This window comes from Ciconia boyciana, chromosome 3 (genome assembly GCF_034638445.1).
Source record: "Ciconia boyciana chromosome 3, ASM3463844v1, whole genome shotgun sequence".
Lineage (NCBI taxonomy): Eukaryota > Metazoa > Chordata > Aves > Ciconiiformes > Ciconiidae > Ciconia > Ciconia boyciana.
Window position 1 is genome coordinate 28994288 of NC_132936.1, and position 25426 is coordinate 29019713.

Consider the following 25426-nt stretch of genomic DNA (forward strand, 5'->3'; position numbering starts at 1 on the left):
ACCAGCTAACACAGATGCCTGAGAATTTTAAGTACATAGAGAGGAAGAGAAACTATTGACTCTCAGAAGAAAAACTTCAGAAATCTTGGAGATGAGAAAGCATATTAAAAAATTCCCCATGAACACTGGTCAGTGCGGTGTGGTGACAGCGGAGTCGTTAAATAGAGAGATTGAAAGCAGTTCTTTCTTTTAAAGAAGAGTGCTTTCTAGCACTATCAAGTCTTACAGCTCTCCCTGAAGTAGATCTTACATGCTGACTTCAAAGTAAAAATAGCCATTGGTGTCATTGATAAAATCAATTAGGGTAGTAGCTTTACTTTCTTAGGAGAAAGCTCTTTACAAAACAGTGCTTTTAATTGTAGTGGAGTTACAAGCAGCAGCCTTCTGTCAATTACTGAGTTATAGCAACTGGGTTAAAATGAACCAGTTTTCAAATTTGGATCACTGTTCAGATATATGTCAGGAGCAAAGAAATGGAAAAAGTGAAAGGGTTTCAAACCTCATCTCTAAAAAGTACTATGTATTAAATGAAACCCTTTTACTGTGTCTCAGCCATCAAGTAACAAAAGAGACTATAAATAAGAAGTGAGAAGCAAGGATTGCAGACTCAATTACTATTCTGTTAGAAAAGCCTCCTCCAGAGTATGAAACAGCTCCCGTCATGGTCACCACAGTCAGTTGTTCTTTATGACAATCATAATCTAAGATAGGTCTGCCCTGACTCTTTGCCATTTTTAGTTAGATAAATATTATTTTTACTGAGAGCTAAAATTAAGATCCAACCAAAAAGAGCAAAAGCCGTAACAAGTTTTTTTTAAAATGCAGTCCTGCGTTGAAGTCCTGAAGTTGAAAAAGTGGCAAAGTACCAATCAATCCCTATTTTTGGTATTGTTAGCTATAGAGAGGTGTAGGTGGAGTGGGACCACCTGCTGATCAAGTTTCAGCAGCTAATAGAAATAGTTGCTTTGCCTATTATCATTAGTACCTGAAAGAAAATGGCTTGACAACCAGAGAAAACTAAATTGGAGTTGGAGCCATTTTAAGTGACAGTTTCTCCACAACTATAAGTGATACAAGATAGTGAATGCTCTCTAACTAGACTGATGGTGGGAATAATGTCTCAATTCAGTCCTGAACAGACTTAGGAAGACAGTGAAATCCTGAGCAATACACAAGGAAAGAAGCTACACTGGATGGTACTCACAGGTGGATGGAGTGTTGCTGCCAGTGGAATAACGAGTGACATTTCACCAGGAAAAGGCAACAATAAATCTGATCCTCCGTCCTACCTGGTCTGTCTCAGACAGAGAGTGAACTTCCCTCTTTTGCCAGGGAAAACTATAAAGCAGTCAAAGACTCAAATTATATTCATTCTTCAGTCATGGTGTCAATGAACATCAATGTGCATGGCCAAGCTATACTGAAACCAGGGCTGGTGGGCTGGCATATCCCAGGAAACAATCAGCACAGAAGAGTGGATGAACTGAGAGAAATGATATGATTATCACTTTTCTATATCTGGTCCTGTTGATCACTGGGATATGTATAGTTTAGATATAATTTCTTGTTAATCTTATTTAAAATTTAAAATAAAATGCAAAGGGATTTCTCTAATTTTGTAGGAATGTTTCATCTTCAGTAAGAGTGCTTCAAGACATTTCATTAGTGGGTCAGGATCCTCGTTTTTCAGGCCAGTGTCTTTCAGCAGGGACTTTGATTAGAACTTATGCCTTGGAAGGACCAGTAAGTTAGTTGCTCCTGTCTTACCCATACAAAAATTACAGGGCAGCTCTGGCCCAGTGGAAGCTGTGGAAGGAGTTTTCTGGTGTCCAGAAAGAGGAAGAAGCCAAAAAGGTGGGAGAAGGAAGAGAACAATTATTATTTACTTCAGTCCAAGAATTTATGATTCCTGGAGGACAGACTTGAAATAAGAGGGACAAATCCCCTTGTTTGGAAAAACAAGCTTAAACTTTAACTAACCAAGTTCCAGATTGTCAACACACCTCACAGATAGGGTCTGGTTTTGGTAGATTAATGCATATTCATTCCTACCGAGATAGGGACTGGTTTAAATTTCTCATCAAAATCTTAGATGTGAGGCTCCCAGTAGCATCTACTGGAGAAATAGATCCTCTGATATAACATACACAGTAAATGAAGAGAAGTATGTGCCTGTGAAGACTATCAAAGGGAAATCCATTCTTCTCAGCATCAGTTCTGTGACATGGAAAGTAGACTCAGGGGTTGATTTCCATTTAAGATAATCTGCATTGAGAATAACTGGAAGTGTTAGCACAGCCCTGTGGCAAAAGGGATAGCATGGAGAACAGGGAAAAATCTGAGGGAAAAAGAAGCAAACAAGGCAGATTATGCAGGGGAAGAGGAAAAATATGAGCAAAGTTAAGTGCCCATTATAAGCACAAGTTTCTGAGAGATCTGCCTAGGGAAGGAAAAGAGCCGAGAGTTCAGAAACGGGAAGGAAATTAATTTGAGGGAGAGTGAAGAATCAATGGCTTGGATATGAATGGGAAAGGAAAACAATAAATTATTATAGTTGTGGTTACACAGGCTGTATGCTGTCTGATTCACAATGGATACATACAAGATATAGATTATAAGATACATGGTATTTATAAAGAAAAATGAAAAGTGCTGGGGTGTGTTTGTGTAGACAGAGATGTGGCTTAATGCATAGCCTTAGCCATATGATGGGAGTGTCACTCAACACAGCACTTAAAATACCAATGAGTTTTTATAGCCCAGAGTGTCTTTTAAGTTCAGAGTCTCTTTTCAGTGCAGTTCCACAAATAACTGTCAAGGTTACTTGTTAAAAAAAGGTGAGGTTAGTATCCACAGTGCATCTATGTGTGTTTTTTCAAAAAAACAAATAAGCAAAGGAGAAAGATTCACAAAAGACAAGATGAAGTTTTGTTCTTTTAGAACTAGATTGTAGTTTCTCCAATAAAGAAAATGATATGTTAACAGATAACTATTTTTTTCTGCCTTTTGGCTAAGAAGAAGCTATTAGTTTAATATCTGATCTGTCCCCTGGTCAGTAGAAAGTATGCTGCTTTTGAAGGCAGATGGACTTGACAGTCTAATAAGATTTTCTCCTTAATCGTTAAAATAATTCTCCCAAATAAATCTTTCTGTAAACTTTGCTACAGCAATTTCAGTTAATGAACTGTAATCATCTTAGATGTAATGTTAGAAATATGAAGACATTGACTGAGATGAAATTTCTGTTAGGTTCCTTATGGTTTTTCTGTTGAGCTGCATCAGAATCATATTTTTCTGCTGCTTTCAAGAATGCAAGTAACCTGCTGATCTCATGCTTATAACTGTCTTATTCTGAGAGTTTGCTTACAAGATTCTGCCCTCTATAATCTAATCCTAAAAATTATTTATGGATGTTTTAAGCTTTAATTTTTTTTTTAAGTTTTGATATCAATCAGAATGCACATTCTGCATTTCTTTCTTAGAACACACTTTTATATTAGCTGATTTATCTCAGTGGGAATTTACCAGTAAAATAGTTGAAAGAAATATAAGAATTAAGAATGACTTACTTTCATTAACAAAAGGTGAAACACCATCTTCTAGGGAACTAGATGTCGCAGGTTTTGTTAGTCTCTTATGAGTCTTCTGTAAGCTTGAATTCAGACCTGGTTGTCAGAGATAATAAGCTGTCACCACTCAGCAATCTATGTGAGACGATATCGTGGTTTAACCCCAGCCGGCAACTAAGCACCACACATCCACTCACTCACTCCACCCTGGTGGGATGGGGGAGAGAATGAGAAGGGCTCATTCATGGGCTGAGATAAAGACGGTTTAATAGGTAAAGCAAGTCGTGCACAAGCAAAGCAAAACAAGGAATTCATTCACTCCTTCCCATTGGCAGGCAGGTGTTCAGCCATCTCCAGGAAAGCAGAGCTCCATCACATGTAACTGTTACTTGGGAAGACAAACGCCATCACTCCGAACATCCCCCCTTCCTTTTTCTTCCCTCAGCTTTATATGCTGAGCATGATGGCATATGGTATGGAATATCCCTTTGGTCAGTTGGGCCCAGCTGTCCCAGCTGTGTCCCCTTCCAGCTTCTTATGCACCCCCAGCCTACCTGCTGGTGGGGTGGGGTGAGAAGCAGAAAAGGCCTTGACTCTGTGTAAGCACTGCTCAGCAGTAACAAAAACACGCCTGTATTATCAACACTGTTTCCAGACAAATCCAAAACATAGCCCCATATTAGCTACTCTGAAGAAAATTAACTCTATCCCAGCCAAAACCAGCGCATTCTCCACCCTTTATTCCATACCATTTATGTCATAGTCAGGGCCCACCCTATCCAATACATCCTCATTAACCACCACCGCCCTTCCCATTCTTGGATATAGTACACAGATATCATTTCCTTAGTCTATGGACCACCTCTGTGAAATGTCTGTAAAATGTCCATAAGTGTCCACAAATGTCCATTGAGTTCATTTAGTCCATGACTTTAGGGTCCATCTCTTATGGTGGTCACTCAGGACAGGAGAGGTGATGTGTTGTGTGGAGTTACTGGGCACCAAAGTCAGCTCAGGTCAGGTCACTGCTGCACTTGCACTGCTTCTTGTAAGGCTTGTCCTCCATTGGTTCAGGTGATTCCTGCTAGAGTGATTCCTGTAACATGAAACTCAGATCATGGGTTACAATAATTTAAAAGTATTTGCATTACAATCTCCACCCCTGGTCCCTTTGGAACAGACCATTGGGTTTAACATTGCAATGAACTCCTCCCCTTGCCCCTGCTCCACCTTGGACTTATCCACAGACTCCAGTTCCTTAGGGTTGTACCTGCTCCAAGCGGAGCCTTATCTATGAGCCACAGCCTCTCCAGGTGTATACCTGCTGTGGCATAGACTTATCCACAGCCACAACCACTTTGAGGTGCACATGTTCCAGCGTGGCCTTCTCCATGGGCCACAATGCCTTCAGAGATATACCTGCTCCAGTGTGGCCTTACCCACAGCCACAGTCCCTTCGAGGTAAGCCTGCTCCAACATGGCATTACCATGGCTGCAGTCCCTTCAGGGGTATACCTGCTCTGTCGTGGGCTTATCCGTGGCCACACGCTTTGAGGTGCTCCAGCATGACCTCATGCACAGCCACTGATGCTTCAAGGTGTACCTGCTGCAGCATGGACTTATCCACAGCCACAGATGCTTCGAGGTGTACCTTCTGCAGCGTGGACTTATCCTTGGGCCACAATCCCTTCAGAGGTATACCTGCTGTGGCACAGACATAACCATGGCCCACAGATGCTTTGAGATGTACCTGCTCTGGTGTGGACTTATTTACAGCCACAGATGTTTCGGGGTGTCTTTCTCCCACGTGGACTCATCCACAGGTCACAGTCCTTTCAACTTGAGTTCACACTGGAGTTCCAGCCTGTCCATGACTATGGCGAGGTACTCCTTCAAGATGGGACTCATCTGTCCTGCAGCCAGTGTAGATAATGTGATCCTGAGTAGGATAAGCTGGTTTGTCATCTTGGTGCTCAGATGTCAAGAAATTCACAAGGGACACTCTGGAGTTCTGCAGAAGACAGTTCTAGCAGCACAATGATTGCTCCATCCACTAGCCCCATAGCTGTGGGGCTGCTGTGGCTCCCTGTGCCCAGGTTTAGGTGGTAGCAAGGCTGAGTGCATATTCCTGACAGGCATGCACATGCACGTGCACACACACAGCCAGCCACACAGGTCAGCACAGGTAGAAAATAGTGACTCACGAACATCCACATAAACATACAGGTCTCACACAAACATGACCAGCATGGACTGTCCAGTCCTGTTCCTCTCCTCCAGCTGGCTGGGACCGAAGTCTGCTAGTGGAATATATACATACATATATATTTACACACACATACACATTATATGCATCTCTCCAATTGCTGGCCTTAGCCACTCGCTCAACCCAGTAGCTGGCCCAGATCCCCAGTCTTCCAGTTGCTAGCATCTGCACATTTGAATGCCCCGAGGTTTGCAGCCTCACTCCAGTTGCTGGTACTCAGACGCACACACACAGAGTCACGTGTTTCCAGTAAATGGTCCCAGATCTGTGGTATCAGAAAGAAAGGAGTTTCTTTTCCATTCAGATATGGTCATGTGACTAATTTTTTATACAGTAAAAGTACAGCTAGACAGACATAAGAAGAAGCTGACAATCCCCAAAATTTACTGTGCATAATTCCCTTGCACTGTGAAGTATGCCAGAATATGCACTTCTCCGCTTTCCTAGAACTGTAATCCTGACCGTGTATTGAAAAAGTTCCTTCTAACATGGAACTGTATCTTGCTAAAGTGCTGTGAAACACTGCGTTCTGGAAAGCTGAAATAGAAAAAAGATTATAAACATGACCTTATTATTTAAGTATCAGTATCTGATATTCAATACGAGGTCTTGCAGGTCCTTGTCCACAACTAGCACAACAACTGAGATTAGAAATCCCTATTCTTTCAATACCATGTCGAATTATAATCCTTGCTACTGGTGAATTTGATCACATTTTAAAATATAGTTGGCCTGTCTCTTGTTGCAATTCTGGATCTTCTCACAAACACTGTGAAATAAACTCATTTTGAATTTGCATAGTGTCTCACAGAAAAATGTAAAGCAAATACTAGCGAGTAAGCAATAAACTTGAAGTGGCAACTTGATTTGAGCAGTATATTGTGTATTAGGAGGTTTTATACACTATCAGTGTACCAGCCTATATATTCTTTGTCTCCCTGTAAAATGGATTTTACCCCAGTAAATTGGATTATGGCAGCATATGTTTGGTAAGAAGGACATACCTTGTTTAGTTATAAACTGTCTTCTTACATCATTTCAGGCACAAAGTACAGAAATAATGTATACCCAGCAGGCCCATTTTATGTTATTCTTCAGCAAATAGTTTACAAGCTGATAACCTTTCACAACTCTTTTTTTTTCCTTCTACATAAAGTAATTTTAGAGAATATGTAATAGGCTAAGACTAAGGAGCAGCAAATGACAAAAAGAAGGCCTTTGAATGAAATGGATATTGCCACATTTCATCCAGACTAAAGTATCAGTATTTCTTCTGTTCAGATTGCAGGCATTAATGCTCCCATGCTGACATGAATTTTACTTCAACTATCTAGGAAGCTGATTTAATAGAAATAGTGTAAACAACAGGAACTCAAATGAGAGTATGTTTCTCCTGTTGACTCATTTTCAAGTTATATTGCAGCTGAGTGTTAAGGCATGGTATCTTTTTACTGACACAGTTTTGCAAAATGTAACTGGTTTTACAGACATAATTAATCAAACAAATATCTTTGGTTTCATTTTTTTCCCAAGGACAAGCTGAATTTATTTAGCTTTCACAAGAATGGGATACTAACATTATCAACCTGTAGGCTATTTTAGTTCGCTACTCCTTTTATAATCATATTGGGTTTTGCCCTTACAAATTTGCAAAAGCAAGGTTGAATTATGAGTGAGCATGATTACTACAAACTGGGGATTTCATATAAATCCTTATAGCTTTTAAATCAATTGGATTAATTAGAATAAATGGAGTAATTGCATCTTTCTCATCCCTTTCCTGAGCCTTTCTGTTTTGTGTTTTCTGTTTCCTTCCTTATTTTCTCCTTCTCTGTTTAACTGACCCTCTCTCTTCTTTCTCTAGTCCTCAGTCTCCTTTATTCCCCTCTTTTATTTGTATTCCTGAGTTTTCGTTTTCATCATCCTCTGTTGGTTTTTTTTTTGTTTGTTTATTTTGGTTTTTTTTGTTCTCCCTCTTTATTTCTTACCTTGCTTTGATTATGATTAGTAAAGGTTTAGTGAAATTTTTTAAAGAAATCTGGCAGGCAGACAGGGGAAAGAGATTCAGCTGGCTGAGGCTAGCTAACAGCTATTGCTAGAGACCCTCATGTAGCTCTATCACAATGGCAGTAACATAGTACTGAGACTGACTTTAGTGGAAGTGCCAGTAAAGACATTGGAAGCCGTATTTTTTGTCTGAGATTGGCCTATAGCACACAGTGGGGATTCCTTATGACTAAGTCACCTCATTGCCGTATTTCAGCTAGGCATGCTAGAGTCCCACTAGCATCAATGGATACAAAACCATGTGTCCATCCATTGATTCATCTCACCCATTTTAGATAGATAGCCATTCTAGTTAGCCAGCTTACTAACCACCTCATTTTCAGACTAAGATGGGATGAATCCCATCTACCCTATTAATATCTGGGTGAGAATTAGGGCACAATGTTAGAGTACAATCACACTCCATGTTGCCAGTCTTCCTATAGAAAGAAGCATTTAAGCTAACGGTGCTGCCAGTTATTTCCTGTACTCTGAATTCAGTGGAAAAGCATGTTTTTTGCCCCACAGTATACTTCAGTGAAGATGTCTGTAAAGGTAACTTGAAAGTACCTAATGTTATTACTGAGATAAGTGTTATTATCTTTCTGTAATGCTTGCCCACCTGCTTTTTTACTCATTCTGACAACAAAACCCTATCCTTCCCTGTTTTACTTGAGACATATCTGTGGAGACTCTTGTGCAGCTGGAAACAGCTACAGAGATTGCATGCATAGTTGTATATGTGTTTGAAGGTTGGGATTTAATTAAAGACATTCAAATACAACTGTAGCTGAACCAGGATATGCAACCAGTCTCATCTAAATAAATTTATTGATCTATATGACAACCAACATTTTAACTTCCTTTCCTTTGCTAGAGGCTTAGAAAGCCTATTGGATAGTTTCATTTTTACCATGACTGAAACTTGAATCACACTCTGAGATAAGTTTGGAAGATCTGTTTATTTGATTCTAGGAATGTTATCAGATCTGCTATTTGGATATAAGTTAGCTGTATAGCCCTTTTTCTTCCTTTCATTTTCCAATTGCTTTTTAATGCATCAAGAAGTTGTGGCTAGGGCTGAATTGACCCAAGGTTGTAGACGCCATTTGTGTGAGGTGGCTGTGCATGAAACAATATAATGTCTACTGTTCCCATGGTTGCTTAATAGTAAAAATTGTCTGATTCTATGTGTTGTGTTATAGGAAAGAATACAAAAATACAGAGACTGATTATTTTGTGTATGTGTATGTGTATGCATCTTTGTGTGACAGAAACCAATGCCTCTGACAATTTCCATTATAAGATCTGATTTTCAGTTGTGTTTGTCTTTCCTGAATTTTAGCTATTTAGACTGAATTTTGTCATGTTGGACAACACAAGTAAGACTTCTCCTCTGCCAAAATGACTGACTGCATCATAAGTGGTTATTTAAATTAACCTATTTTATTTTGCTTTGAGGAAGATTAGGTTCACACATTTTATGGAGAAATATCTTCTTGCTGGGGACAAATTCAGTTATTAAACTATAGTATGCTGAATTTGTAGTCTTCCTGCCTTTATGGCATAAGTACCTCTCCTGGGAGCATTCCCAGCAAAGGGACTTGAAGTGGGTGAATGGGACAGTTGCTTCTGAAATAATCAATGAACTGATCTCTCCTGGAAATACTGAAGGCAATAGGTGAAATTAGTGTTGATCCTTTCTTCTATTTACTTGTTCTTGTCATCAATATAAACTTTGCTGTGAAGGCAGTTCCAAGAACATTTGTCATGGACAAAATCTTAAAAGATGTTTTAGAAGATGCCAATTTCAGCAGTAGTAGAGAATTTCATTACAAGTCAAAATTGAGCTGCATTAGAAAAGTCGATTTTTGCTGTAGGAGTGTAGACTTCCTACTACTAAGGAAAATAATGTAGTTAAAGAGGGATTTGTTTAAAGGTCTAGTTAAGATAAAACATTGCAAGGCTTTTAAAGGCAATTGAAATTTAATATTTTTTTACTTCAATCTGAAGAAGAAATTATTTAACAGTCAAGTAAAAAAATTCTTAAACTCACTAGAAGGTGAACATGAAAGAGTCTTAAAAGTGAAGCAGATTTCTGTGGATTTGATTAGTATAAGCCTGTCACAAACAACATATATCTACAAAGTACCTGTCTTGCTATTGTGTATTAAGGAGCAAATTGACCTGTCCCATATAAAATCAGATTCAATTAGCAGAGCTACTATATAGACCAGGGACCTAGGAATAAGGAAAGAGAGGGTTCCCTTGCCGTGCTTTGGTGTGAGGGTAAGGTGCAAGAACAGTTAGCAGGCTGATATTTGCAGGCTTCCTAATCTTTTACGCTGCTTTGCTTCTCCCTAGTGGGACAGAGTACAGGCCTGCCTTTAATGCCAGTGGTGCCTGGTCCCAGCAAAGAGAAGTGGTGCCTCAACTTCTGAATCTGTGCATTTTAAGTTTACTCCAGAGTTACTCCAGGTAAAGCTGAAATTACTCTGCAGAAGCTGAAATTACTTGAAGTTCACCCATGTTATGGGGGTTGGTAGTGAGAACTGAAATCAGGCCAAAAGACCATTTTCTCCCAGGAAAGATTTCTAGAATGCAACTAAGCCACTGATTTGCCTGTGTGATTTCAGCCTTTAATGAAGACAATCATTTATTTGGGTAGCTGACATTGCCCTGACATCTGTTTTTCAGAGTTTTTTTGCTTATTTTAGCTATCTCGGTAGAGTTTGTTCAGTATCCTTTTCCTTACCAGATAGGAAACTGGCAGTATAGTCCCAATAACATTTGTTTCAGTCTTACATTATTGTGACATCTGGATACATGTACCTTTTAAAGAGTGCAGAGATATTGGAAATAGCTTTCAGGGAGTTAGATTGCTTTGATAAGCAAGCAGCAAGGAAAGTCATTAGAAGGAAGCTAGCCATAGAAGCAGAGAGCTCTAATTGCCTTTGCAGAACAAATACTGCAGCGCAGCATAGCATTTACACTGCTTCCAATACCTGAGCTAGCTCATTTAAAATGAGGTCAAGTTGTTCCAACATTACACTGCAACCTAGAGTGAAAACATATGTCTTTATCTGTATCAACATATAACACAGATTCTGCTGGCTGGGCATTTTTTTTTCAGGATGAATATCTCACTGGGCTTTCTGATCTTTTTAGCTGCTGAGTAGCTCTTCTTCCACCTATGCAGTTTAAACTGTTTCACAGACAGTGTTGTTGATCCTCAGTAAACTTTCTAGGTAGGTTCCAGCCACCTATTGCATTATCTCATCAAGTTTTGTTGGGATTTCTTATGTCAATTGGTTTTGACCACACTCTACAGCATTCACTCCTTTCTCCAGTGTTTTGTTTCAATAATAAATCTACAAATAGATTTTAGTCATGTTGGAGCCTATGACTTATTTATAGGTTGTGTCCCCCCCCCTCCCCCCGCCCCAATCACCAGTGCTTATCTCACCCTCCTCTTTTTATTCTATCTTGTAATTCAAACACTGTTGAATCAACAACTGTTTATCAACACTGCAGTCTCTGGAGGTCCTAGACTGACATCTTTTCTCTAATAGACTAAACTTAATTTATTTTTTTTTCCCTCTGCCACTGCCTCTGTGATGTCTACAGCATCATCACAACATTTCTTAAAAATGTATCCGTCTATTTCATGATAAAGGTATCAAATATTTCACGCAGCTCCTTTGCAATTGCTGTAAAAGTTGCAAAGCTGCTTCTGGGTCATTAAGTATCTATTTAATATTTCCAGTAAACAAAATCTAATGTAGCCCTAGCCTGTCCAATCCTTACAACTTTCAGTTCATAGAACAACCTTCTTGCTGTACAGGAAGCAATCAGTCTCCTGAGCCTTTATCATTCAGACAGGGAAAAAAAATCCAAGCCGTAATGCAACTGATATTTTTCATTATAACGAGGAGATATTCTGCTAGGTAGTAGGTTTTTCATAACATTTGTGGCAGGACAATTTATTTTTATGTGGCAACCTGGTCTTTGGGGAATTGTCATAGAACTTACGTGGTCTGGCTAAGAAATTGGTGATTCAAAGAGCTTTCATTTTTAGAGTAATGAAGGTGCAAGACTAAAGCAAGCAAATTAGTTTTAGAAATACAGGGTCTCCATGCTGCAGCACAAGGACAAAGTTGCCTGTGGACAGAGATCTGTAAAGAACCACGTTGGACCTAGCAGTTCCCTGTAATGCAATGGACTTTACAAACTTGGGGTAGGAAGACTGTCAGAGCATATGGGTGTGTTTATTCTCATCTTGTTCAAACATAGATTAATGTGTTAGTGTTTTGTGGGTAAAAAGGGCTAAGGCTCTGAAGCAGAGAACACCCAGATATTCTGGTAGTTGCCTACTTCAGCCAAACCCTCCATGTGGAGGAGGTACTCTTCATTGCCAGGCAAAGCCTGAACATGCACTGCAAGAGGACGTCCCTGGAGATGCAAGTGCAGTGGACAATGAGAGAAACAGGCACCCTGGAGCAGAGGAGGGAGCTTGCCTGTACTTGTAGGTGGTTATCTTGGGAATACACAGGGGTTTCTTCAGAATTTCTTGGGACTTGGGAAAACGCTGAAATTTTCTGTACTAGAAAGCAAGGCTGGAGGAAAGAGTTTATCTTATCTTACACAACTCCAGTGGGCAGAAGGGCGATTCTGTATTTTGGTTTGTCTCACCCAGCAGACTGGTGTTTTCCCTTTGTAAGAGTAGCTATTTGTGTTTAATGCAATCTAGCTTTAACATTGAAAGCTTGAGAGAGAGGCCTATACTAAAGGCTGTAAAATGTTGAAAGAGAATGGCTTTTGTATATAATATGGAATATATACATGTGTGCATAGAATATATTTAATTATTATTTTTACCATTTTAGAGATATAATCTAGAAATACAGAAGGCTCAAGGACACACTGTAAGTTAGTGACAAAGTGAAGAAACAATATTCATATTTCCCCAGTCTTAATGTAATTCCTTATGTTTCAAAGACATCTTGTACTGTTACGTTGTACTTGTCATTTTACTTTCATGACGTACAGAAACAGTTATTAAAGTTTAATGATAGTGCAGGGAAGAAATAACTTTGAATAAGCTAACTACTGAAGTAAATTATAGAAATAGGAAAATGTAAAGTATATCTAAAACAGGGAAGGTCAGCTGGTGGCCTAGGTATTAGACTTCACATGCATAGGAGATGTATTTGGCCTCTGGAATATATTCAGTCAGGAGGACAAGCAGAAACCCACCTATAGATAGAGGTATTACTGCATGGGAGAGGAAAGGCGACAAGGACACTTAGGTGATGCAGAGCGAGGCCAAATCTTTCACAGTTTATTGAGCGAGATGCAGTGCCTCACACAGGTAGCTATTTCAACCTTTGGCATCCATCTAGGAATAAAAATAACCCCTCAACCTGAAGATGTCCATATCTGACTGGAAAGACAGATTAAGACCTTGTAACCACTGATAATTTTGACTAGTCATCAACGTATGAATTGATTAATATTTTGAGATAAATGAGTTGCCTAAGTTCAAGGTTTTAATATTAACCTATATGTATTTTAAAACATTATAGATTATCTCAGATAAATGCTCTCCATGATTAAAGCATTAAACTAGTATTTTTAGTCCAAGCTGTGAAACGTTTATTGAACTGAACAGATTAAAAAACATATAGTATCTGTATCTAGAGAAAAATACATCACTGCATTGTCTACAGTCTGAGACAGTTAATGGTGCTCATTATAGATCAAAATTTTTTGTTAGAAAAATAAGAAAGAAAAAGCCTATTTCATGGTCAAAAATAAAAAAATATAAAAGCTCCTGCCCTTACTTTCTGTAGATTGTTAAACTGAAATTCCACAGTTATAAGTGAAATAAATATGTATTTTGAAAAGTTTCCCATTAAAAATTGAATAATTTGTCAGCTTTGTCCCACAGTGAAACTTGTCAGCAAAGATAAGCTAGGTTTCAGCGCATTTTACTTTTAAAGAATAGTTATGTATGTAGTTAGTTATTCTGTATGTTGGATTCAGTTACTGAGCACATCTATTTACATAGTGATAAATGGATGCCATTCCATAATTACTTTATTAAAAAAAAACCCAGAGATTTGGAAGGCATGGACCTGCTTGTGCTGACTCCATGTGAGAAAGTATGAGCATGAGAGCTGTTTCCATGCATTTTTGTACGCTTTTGCATTTTATCTACTAGCTTTTTTCAAGTTTCATTATTGGCAGTTGCTTTTTAAATGTATCTTTATATGAATATTTAATTTTTTAAATGTTTTGAATAATTGTTTTAAAAGCCAAAAGACTAATACGAGGATTTAGTTCTAATAGACAAGGAAAGCGAGTCTGTCATTAATTCATTCTGCTTGAATGCATTGGCCATCAGCTGTCTGGTATGAAATGACCCTGCCTGGTTGGGAATTCAAAATAGAGCATAACCACAGTGAATTTTCAAGTCTATAAACCTAGCAATTTTGATCCATAGTTTAAAGAAATTCTGAGAGAAAGAGATCCTAGGAATGAAATAAGAAGTAGAACCCAGATAAAACACTCAATGAAATTAAAACCTGATAGGAGTGAGTTTTTGGTTGTTTTTTGTTGTTGTTGTACTTTGTTAGAAAATTGCTTTGCACTTTTCAACTAATGTTAACTATGGGCCACTTGCCAAGGATCCTTGATGAGCTGAGACAGAAAAGCATTGTTCAGTGGTTGTCCCTTGGAAGAAAAGTAAATGTAGACTGATATAGGGCTGCTGTTTTTCAGAAATCCAGACCTTATCTGAAGTCTAGGTGCCTGAGGGAGGGCTCTCAAGGAGGTACCTCTCAGCTGAGAAACTGCATTTAGGAGTCTGGGTCTACCAGCAGTGTTCCAATATGCATGGTCTTCTCAGGAGGGATCTGCTTTCTGTGTTCATATTCTCAGGCAGCCCAATAGATGAAAATTTATCTTCAAACCAGAAACTGTGAATTTATAGCAGTATGATGGTTTGCCTGAGCTTTGATTGGGAGACCAATATATGAATTATCTTCATTTTCCTGGACTTTCAGATCCTTCTCACATGATAGGATCTTCATTCTCCCTTCTGATGGATTGTTGCTTTTCTTTATATCTGGAATTCGCATTTCAGTTCAGCGCTCTTGAACGTTTTCAACCCAACTTAAAAGCATTCATGCTATAGTATGTCAATGAAAGGACACATTTAGCTGCACAGAGTTGTAGATTGGAAAAGTCTTGTTAAATTTTGCTTCACTCAAGGAATAGGAGTAGAAGGCACAATTTGTACTCCTCCTGACCCTGGCCACTAAGTAATCCACACTTCCCTTTGACTTTTTATCAGTCAATTTAAAGAAAAGGAAGGTGTTGATTTCTTCTGTTCTTATCTTCCTAGTGGTATAATTGCAGCTAAAAGCAACTGTGATTATGACAAGCTTTGTAACGCTCAATATTATTGTTGCTTTAACTATCAGTTATTCTTTACATGGGAGGAGATTGGTTCATTAGTTTAATTTCTAGACATAGTTTTGTGTTTAGCTTATTATACAAATAATTGCTATTAACTAATAGCTTTATTCCTTCCAGGGAAAATCTAGTTTGCTAGTTGAAGATTCAGAAGCCTACAGTCTCTGCTACCTTGTATTAGAACATCTATTAACTGCAAACATTTCAGGTCTGATATCTGACCACTTTAATTGTCACTGTAATTGATTTTACCTTTGACTTGGCATGGTGATTGCTTTGTAATTTGTTGATGATTAATGGATGTCCTCTGGTTATCCTGCTTGGCTAGGCCTAAGGCATAAACCAGGCAATTGGTTTGCTTTGACTCTGACTTGTCCTAAAAGATGTCAAAAACTATTTAGTTCAAATTTATCATATGGGGAAAAAGGAGACTCAGCACATTCATGGCAACTTCAGCCTTTCATCTGAGCAGATGGAGGGCTACAACTGGCTTTGCAGAATGCCAGTTTTCTTTTTTAAAGAGACATGCATGGGGACTTAACTTTCCTTGCTTCTAGGGCGGCCCACATAATTTCTTTTGCAACAGCATTTGGCACAGTGGGAAACAAAATTTTTATGGACAAGCCACAGGCAAAAATTTGTGCCCTTATACTTTTACTTAATGTTCCTTTTTTGGACTAAAGTTGAGATGTCAAAGTTGACAGTGTAAGACCTGAAGCTGATTTTGAGATTGAACTGAGATTTAGCTGAGATTATGAATGTTTGGGTTGGTTTTTTTTTTTAATAGTAGCACTGCAAGTAAAGAGCTGGGCTTGTATTTACAAAGCAATGAGGCTGCATCAGATGAATGTACTCCTGGGTGTTTCAAGAGTACCTGCTATCACATTCTGGATTTCAGATTGATACGTCTGAGCCCTAAATGTAAGGTTTATGGAGTTGAAAGGTGGGTTCTGTCTTGTTTTCTTTTCCAAGTCACTGTAATGGCCTATTAGAAGAACTAGAATTTCCTCTGTGTTAGGAAGAAATTCAGGTTTCTCACCAGGTGCCCCACTTTTAAGCTTTCCTTTTCTTCCACTTCCTACTTCCCTGTATTTCAGTTTGAGAAAAATATAATACCAATATCCTTCCATATGTGCCCTATTTTCCATCATAAATTGTAAGCTTAGAACCAGTTAATAATCTTTAATGGTAACTCTGTAGCTGTAGCCATCAAAGAAGTGGCTGACCCCTAAAAATGGGTTATTGACCATGGAGCATAATTCTGGAATAGTCACTGAAAGATCTGCTCAAGCCAATCAAGACATTTGTCAGTTTGTTATGACAGAAAGGACAGATATGCCAACATCCTTTTGAAGGGCTTCCAAGGTTTCACCACATTGACATGCAGTTGGATTTAGCACTTCGCAACTTGGTTTGTTGAGTTTTTTCTCACCTCCCTCTCTTCTCTCCGAGCACACTGCTAATGAAGGCAAGTGTAGTGCAGGTGCGCGTGCTTTTACCAGTTGTTTGGTTAACTTGGCAGCAAAATGCATAGTGAAGCCTTAAAAATAAAACCCCATCAGAGAGCCAGGAATTGCAAAAACAAAAAACCACAGAAAAAAACCCCAAAATGCTTTTTAACCTGTTAAATCTGTTGGTTTTATTTATACCAATAGAAACCCAAATGTAATGTCTAAAGCACTGACTAAATACAAATCAGAACACAGATGGATTTTTATTTCTAAGTTATTTTGAAAAATGAAACAATTCTGCTGCACAAATATTTGCATTAGGTATAACAAATGTTGAGAGTTCAGTTATGGGAACAGTAATAAGCAAAACAATCAAAGTTGCTGAAACCTTTGCTGCTGATTCTCAAATGTACAGTTTCTTCAGGTGTAAAGTCTTCCCTTAGCAGCCTGTACCAAAACTGCAGCTGCAGTTTGTGAGCACGGACATGAAAACCAGAGAGAGACACACAGAAGCAACCTATTCCTGTGCAGGCTGATTTGAAGGTTTGTTCATACTCTGCAGTCTGTCCGCAGCAGGGAGAAGGTGTCGTGAGGCCACCTTTTGGGCTAAGGAGCACCCAGGAGATGCTGAAGAGCCAGGACTCTCCAGCTGAGGCCATAAACGACCTGGTACCAGCTGAGCAAAGCCGTGGGGGGTAAAAGCTGAAGGCAACGTCTGTGGACTTCAATCCCTTCCTTCCACAAGACAGCAGCTTGCCTCGGGCACCCGCAAGTGAGACCTGCACGCCGCAGCCTCCCACCTCCCCCCCCCGTGGGTGACCCAGAGCTGTCTCCCCATGTCTCCTTTGCAGAGGACTTGGAAACTGCTTCCCATGCCTCTGCTTTTCCCCAACCCAGAGGCCATCTGCTCTCCAGACGCTTTCCCAGCTCCATATCTCCATTGCAAAAAATCACTTGGGCTTTCCTTTGCCATTGGAGGATCCTGCTTCTGTAATCAGTGGGGCAGGGAGAAAAGGCTGTGTAACAGACTTGCTAAGTAGGATATGACCATGCAAATGTTGACAAACATGTATAGGTAATAGTTCTGTGTTGGATCATTTCAAAATATACAGGAGTAACTCCAACAAAGCAATTGAGATAAGCCAGTATCAAACTTCTGCAAATGGTGAATCATGCTATTCAGTGATTTTAGAAAATGAGTATACTAAATCAAATTTCCCCTTATAAAATGAGAAAATCAATGCATTGTATAACACCTGGATTTTTCTTTTTAACCTGTGTTCTAACGATGTTGAAATCTTTAATGCCAAATGTCATATCTGTAAAAGTGGTAAATTTCAAGACTGTATTAAAAACTTAGGGGACATTTACTTTTGAAATGATGTATGACATGACCTTCAACTCTTCATAATTTAATAAGAATGCAAGGCTAACTAATTAGACTTCAAAATGACAGATAAGTGCTAATTATAATTCCCTTTGAATAGACAAAAGAAGATTTTTAAAATAAATGCTTTAGAGAGGTGGCAGGACTTTGCTACTACTAGCAGCAAGACAGACAATGTCTGCTAAAAAAATGCATTTTTATCCTGAGCCCACCCAGAAATCATCCTCAATATCTTCAAAAGAAGTAAGTGTAGCTCAGTTTGACTCCAAGGTTAAGTTCTAACTTAAATACTACAATGAGAAAAATTAATCTTCCTGATTTCTCATTTCCCAGTTAAAGTCTTACACAAAAATTTGTTTTTATGTTGTTATTAAATCTAAGCTCATAGAGTTGGATTCCAAATATGAGGAATCTGATTTTTCAAAGTATTTTTTTCAAAACAAAACTTCCTTAAAAACAATTAGATTACTTTGTACTTCATGTTTCTACAGATAAGCTTACAAAGTGATCATTCAGCTATTAACTGTGATAAGGGAGTTTCTTGGCTTTATCACCTAGCAAGATCTTATGTCCAGAAATGTACTTGTTAAATTTGGATAACTGTACTTTTAGATTAAATTAAGCAAAAATGTAAGCTCTAAAAAAGAGGTGATCCAAAAAGAAATAAAACATTAAAACCTCTCACAGTTATGGAGGCATATGAAGTAAACAGAAAACTAGCAAAAGAAATTACATAATATTCTGCAATCCCACCCTTTTGTAAAATATTTGATATTTTACAATATTGATAAAATATTTACTATATTACAAAATATTGTAAAAAATGTAAACAATTATTCTCAAAATATTAGACTGCTTTGTCAAGTAAGTAACATATTATTCTCCTTTCTTGGTTTACCACCTTGAAATCTTGTGATGATGAATAATGCTTGTGTCCTGGTTTAGGCTGGGATAGAGTTAATTTTCTTCCTAGTAGCTGGTACAGTGCTGTGGTTTGGATTTAGGATGAGAATAATGTTGATAACACACTGATGTTTTAGTTGCTGCTGAGCAGTGCTTACACTGGTCAAGGGCTTTTCAGCTTCCCATGCTCTGCCAGGCGCACAAGAAGCTGGGAGGGGGCACAGCCAGGACAGCTGACCCAAACTGGCCAAAGGGCTATTCCATACCATGTGACTCCATGCTCAGTATATAAACTGGGGGAGTTGGCCAGGGGGCAGCGATCGCTGCTTGGGGACTGGCTGGGCGTTGGTCAGCGGGTGGTGAGTGGTTGTATTGTTTTTTCCTGGGTTTTGTTCCTCTCTCACTCTCTTGTTGTTTTCCTTCTCATTACAATTTATTATTATTATTTTTGTTCCAATTATTAAACTGTTCTTATCTCAACCCATGAGTTTTCTTATTTTTGCTCTTCCGGTTCTCTCCCCCACCCCACCGGGGGGGAGGGTGAGTGAGCGGTTGTGTGGTGCTTAATTGCTGACTGGAGCTAAACCACAACAGCTTGTTTAAGCTCTTCATTAGCAACATAGAGGTTTGTCAAATAGCAGAGATCATCAATTTGAGTTGTTTTTTTTTTTTAAGAATAATTTGTATTTGCCTTTTATTTTCTCTTTCATGTTTCTAATGGGTAAATACTGAATTTTCATTTTGTGTGCCTTGCTCTGCACAGATGAAGGAATTTGCCAGATTTAGATAACTGCTTTGCTATTCCGCTACATTTTTAGGATTAATATATCCTCCAATGCATGTAAGAGGAGCAAAATGGGAAGAATTAAGAATGGAGTTTGGGAATTGACAAGAGGTGGGTTTGCTACCACCTACTAAACTGACAACCTCAGAGGAATTTGTTATTTTGCTCATTCAAGTATATAGTGCTGAAACTGGAGAAAAATGTATGTCTATATATTCCCTCCAGTGTACCTTTAATAAATATGGAGAAACACTGGCAGGAAGGAAAAGCTGGGTGAGAAAGTATGGTAGTACTCAACAGTGCTCATAGATTCCTCTATATTTTTTTTTATATTCTATAATAACATAAACCCGCAAACTCATAACCCATTAATGTCATGTCTGATTTAGTTTTCTCTTGTATACAAACTCAATTCAAAGAGATCACCATAGGTTTCTCTATATTTTTGCAGAATTCTTGTTCCTATTAGATTCCCCTCCTGCTTTGCCCACCTTGCAAACCTTTTTCTATTTACCTTCACATTCGTTACTATCATTTTCCTCTTGTCCAAATCTGTGCCACAAAGTATACCACTCACTACTTCCAGCTTCTAATTTATTCCCATAATACCAAGTTTTTGCATGCAAATGCCCTCTTTGGAAACCTCTGAGGCTATTTGAGAACTCACGAGGTAGACCTACACTGTCAAATAATTTACTTCCTTGTTTGGCCACTAATCATCTCAACCTCATACATACTGTGTTCACTCCTGTACTCTCCTTTGGAGTAAATCAGTTCCCTTCTTGATGAAACCAGAATGTGTTTCTGGAAGTAGTTCCCAGACTGTGTCCTGTAGAGATGTCATGTTTTCCAACACAGAGACCCTGCACATCCCAAGCTCCTCCTTGGTCAAAAGCCCCCAGGGCATAAACCACATATCCTCAGCCTAATACTAAAGGAACTCTGCTTTAGTGACCTGCAATGTAAACCTCAGGTGATTTCAAATTCATTCAACCTTAAAAGCTCACAGAAAATTATTATTAAAAGCTTTGGGTGACCACTGTGGGAAAGGAGACTCAAGCCAAGTTCTAGGCTGTGTGGAAGTGGTCAGTTTCCCCAAAGAGGGTCTGACCCTCAGCAGTCTGCACATGAGTGACCCTGTACAAGTTGGCCTACAATGTGGATAATGTACCAGAGCAAGTGCCTTTATCTCTGTAAGTAGAGGCATTGCATCCAGAACAAATTAATAAAGAGGTGAGGAGAGAGAATATTTTATGTGAACTAACAACTCATACAAAGAAAATAAAACCCACCCAATTTTTCACAAACTTTTTTTTGTGACTCATCATTCCCTAGATAATCTTCATGTCGCCATCATCATCCTACATTCATGCTATTCTTGTCACTCTTTATTTACTTTTTTCCTCTGTATTTTGCCATATAGCCTTGTCTATAACATAATACTTAGTTACAATTAACTAAATTCCTCTACATCATAGAAAATTTTTTTGAAAGAGTATATGTTAAATGGGAAGTTTTAATCAAACATTTTTCACTGAAGAAGATATTTCAACCATCTTTTGCAATTAAATATATTTAATTTTACCACTGCCCCAAACAGTCAGAAGTAAAAAGAAAAACTCACAAAAGCAATCCCTAAAACTATCTGAAGATGTAATAACCCACATACATTTATTTTTAATTTACCTGTAAAAGTGAAACAACACTCTGTGTCTTTTAGGGACATTTCTACAATAAAATCAAGAATATTTTATGTGTAGAAGCCCATTTGAAACATACAAAAATACTTAATGCCTTTTTATTTCAGAGAAGAGCCAAAAATTTGACTAAGAATGAAAGAAACATTCCTGATTTGTTCATACAGAAAAAATATTCTGGTGTTTTCATACAGGGTATTGCAAGAGTTTTATGCTGCAAGTCACTTACACAGTAAAGAGCAAAAGAAGGAAGATTTGAGTGGGCAAAATGACATCACCATGACAGAACAAATAACAGAGCAATCCCTCTGAAATTTGCAGGAAATGGACAGAAAGGAATGAAATATCTGGACAGTGATGAGCTAGATATAAGGGGAATGGAAAGAACCCACAAGCCATCCCAAATACCATCAGGGAAACCTGGAATTAGAACTGCAAGCAGATGGATCCTGTAAAATGCAGTAAATTGTACAGAGAAATAGAAAAAAAGACTTATATTTGGTCTAAGTTTATGAGTTATTATGTAAATTATGTTATGGTTCCTAACCTCAATTTCTAAATATAGAAACCACATCAGGGTCAGAAAATCCCTCCAGTAGGGATTAGTGAGACGAGACAGCAGTCAGGGGAATACCGTATGCTCTTGTTCTGGTCTTACACTTCTCCATCCAGATCCGCTAACAGCTGGTGCTGGAGATGGGGTACTGGGATGGATGGGCCTTTAAAAAAACCAATATGCTCATTTTCATGCATTCAAGGGGTGTAATTTTATGAGAATGCACATTATGTTATAGTAGTTTGAAGCTTACACTGGAATAGGTACTTGCCTCTCCAGAGGGAGAAAGGTATATATATATAAAGGTATATATATAAAGCCCCTTTACACCAGTATAACTGCATGGCATGGGGGGTGAAAGTGGTGATAGCATGGCTTTATAGTGTGTTTAAACTACCACCAAAAGACTTTTTCTGTTTGCAATCTGGTTTTAGACAAACCGTAATTGTTTCTGCAAACAATAAATTAACTGGGAAATGTAATGTGTGATGTGTCACGAATAACAGCTTTCCCAGGTCACTACACCCACCCGCCTCAGTTCCTGCTCTCACATGCTCTCCCTGGAGGTAGTATTTATCACCTCTGGTGGGCATCTGCAATCACTAGAGAAGTGGTAGAGAACACTTAGAACAAGAATGATAATGAGAGGCTTTTGGAGGCTAACAAAAGCCCGTACTGTGCAATTTACTCTAGTCTCATACTGCTCTTGGTTTTTGATGTCTGTAAGCCACAGCAGAGCCTGCCTTTAATCTCTACACATGTAGCTTTAGCAGCATTTCTTAGGGGAACATAAATTGAAAGGGGAGAAATGCAATATGGCGGGGGGGGGGGGGGAATGAATCTGTGGTTTACAGGCTCTCAGGAGCCCAGGAGTGCTAAACAGGTTGTTTTACATGAAGAAACAGTGCATGGAAGCAGGTAGCCCATTAAAAGGAATCCAAGATACAACATGGGTGGGAACTTGTTTTTTCTGTGTGGTGAAATAGCATTGTCAAGGCACTACAAAGCACGCAACGGTTGTGTTCAATTATTATTGCCTATGTCAGCTTAGTACCCAATGCTACTGCAAAAGTGAGCTGGCAGGCCACAAATACCCTGGATAGTCAATCATTCACAAGCTTCAATATGAATGCAGAGGCAGTGGAATAGGTTGGGGTTAAACCCGTATAGCAGATCTAGCAGATATATAAACCCATATTGCATAGCAGATGATTTCTTAATAGCACCAATGCAATGTGTAGCAGTAGCAGCCAACCTGTCTCTAGTACTACATTAAAATGGTCAAGAAAGGGCCAATAAAGCTGTGGGTCAAATGTAATTGTTATCCTTTAAAAATAACAGTGTTTCACAATTTGTGATGCACTGGTTTGTTAACATCCTGCATTAGGGTATACATGTAAAACTAAGGTTATTTTTCTTTTCAGAGCAATATGGCACTATCTTGTGCAACCACAAAATAATGTTTTGGGCCAAGTCAGGAATGAGGACACCAACATTTCAATTTCAGAATATTAAAATATTCTGTATTGAACAAAGCAGGAGCAATTTAATTGTTTGCACATCTTTCTCCTTGGCACAAGGTGCCAGGTTTGAAAATTGTCTTTGTGATTTTGGTTCAAAATCAGCATTAAAAAAATTCTTTCTCACCAAAAAAAAGGGGAAAAAAGGGCACAGTTCTGCCACTTACACCTGTATTTCCCTCTGAGACACAGTTTTGTCCAGACTAGTGCTGGAGGGTTGGCTCCACCGTATTGTGCGAAGGTTGGCTCCACCATAACGTGCTGATACAGGGAGTCAGCAGCATCCTTAGTGGGAACACCAAGTACCCTGGCTCAGTGTGTGTTTCTCTGGCTCATAGATCTCATCTGTCCAATTGGCCTAAACTTTACTATCAGAAACATTCTTTCTGAGAAATAAGAAAACAGGTTTTAATAACAGAGGTTTCTGATTTTTCCCACATATTTCTCCGACAGAGCTGTGATCATAAAAATTAGTCACTAGGGACCTAATTTCTGGTTTGGGTGTCTAAGCTGTCTCTAGCTGCAGCCATGTAACTAAAGCAGGTGTGAATATGAGCCAAGCTCTCCCTGAAGTCACAATTTCTAGGGAACTGCAATGGTTGGTTTGATTTTGTGATCACTGTGTTACATGTGGATGGCTCTTCTTAAATATTTCCAAGAACATAGCATATATCTTTTTTTTTTAGAAATATTTGCCATATTTCAGTGTTGTTTTCTTTGGTCTGTTATGCGGTGATAAAATTATTCTGCATTCTCCAACTGTTGTTTATTGAAGGACAGTTATGTGCAATGGCTATTACAAAGTTAATGTTTTATTACAAAGTAGTTAATTTAAAAAAAATAGTTTTTATTTAATTGCATTTTATAATTTATTTGGATGACACTGATGGAGTATTTACATTAGGAAATTCTTGGAGGGTACCTTCCAACCATATTTGAGTAGTTTGTCCTTCATAAACAACCTTATGGAGTGGGTGTTAGTTTGCAATGATGCAAAGGCTTTGGGGAATTACTTCTCTGTAGCAGAGTTTTGATTGCTTTATTATGCTGTCAACAATATAAGCTTGAATGCCAAATTTGCTATTTTTATATTTTTGAGTGGGTGCAAGCATGAATGTATATATCTTATTGCAGCTGAAGTGTCAGTCACCAGTCTACTGTTAAAAATCTTTCCTTTATGGATGGTTCCAATGATCTTAATTTGGGGGATAAGCAGCATTTGTTTGCTTCTGCAGCTCCTCTCCACCCCTCTGAAAGATTTAGTGATATTAGTGTTTTCTGTTAGGAAAGGACAAGTAGGAAACAGCACCCAAAGCATGCAAATTTTATTAATCATAACATGAAAACCATAGTGCAGTCTCAAAGAGTTATAAGGGGCTCTTTTTCTTCAAAGAGTATCTATTTGATTGCTTAATAACCAAATTACAGGATGTGTCTAATAGCTAAGATATTAGTGAGAATGGCAAATGGTCAACAGTCCTTAGCACGGGGTCATAAACTTACAGATTAGGCTAAAAAAAAGAACCCTTAAAATTCTGTCTTAAAATACTTAAGCCAAACCCTCTGGGGTGCTGAGAATCCTGACAGGTGTAGCTTGACTCCTAACTTTCATCGATTTACGGGGGAATATCCATATTTTAAAAAATAATTTAACCCATTATATCCCATTATATTGTCCTACAGAGGCATTCTCTCTGGTATAATCATGGCTTGAAAAAGAAGGGTGTAAGACCTTGGTGTGTGATCTGCCTCTGCTGCTTTTCTAAGT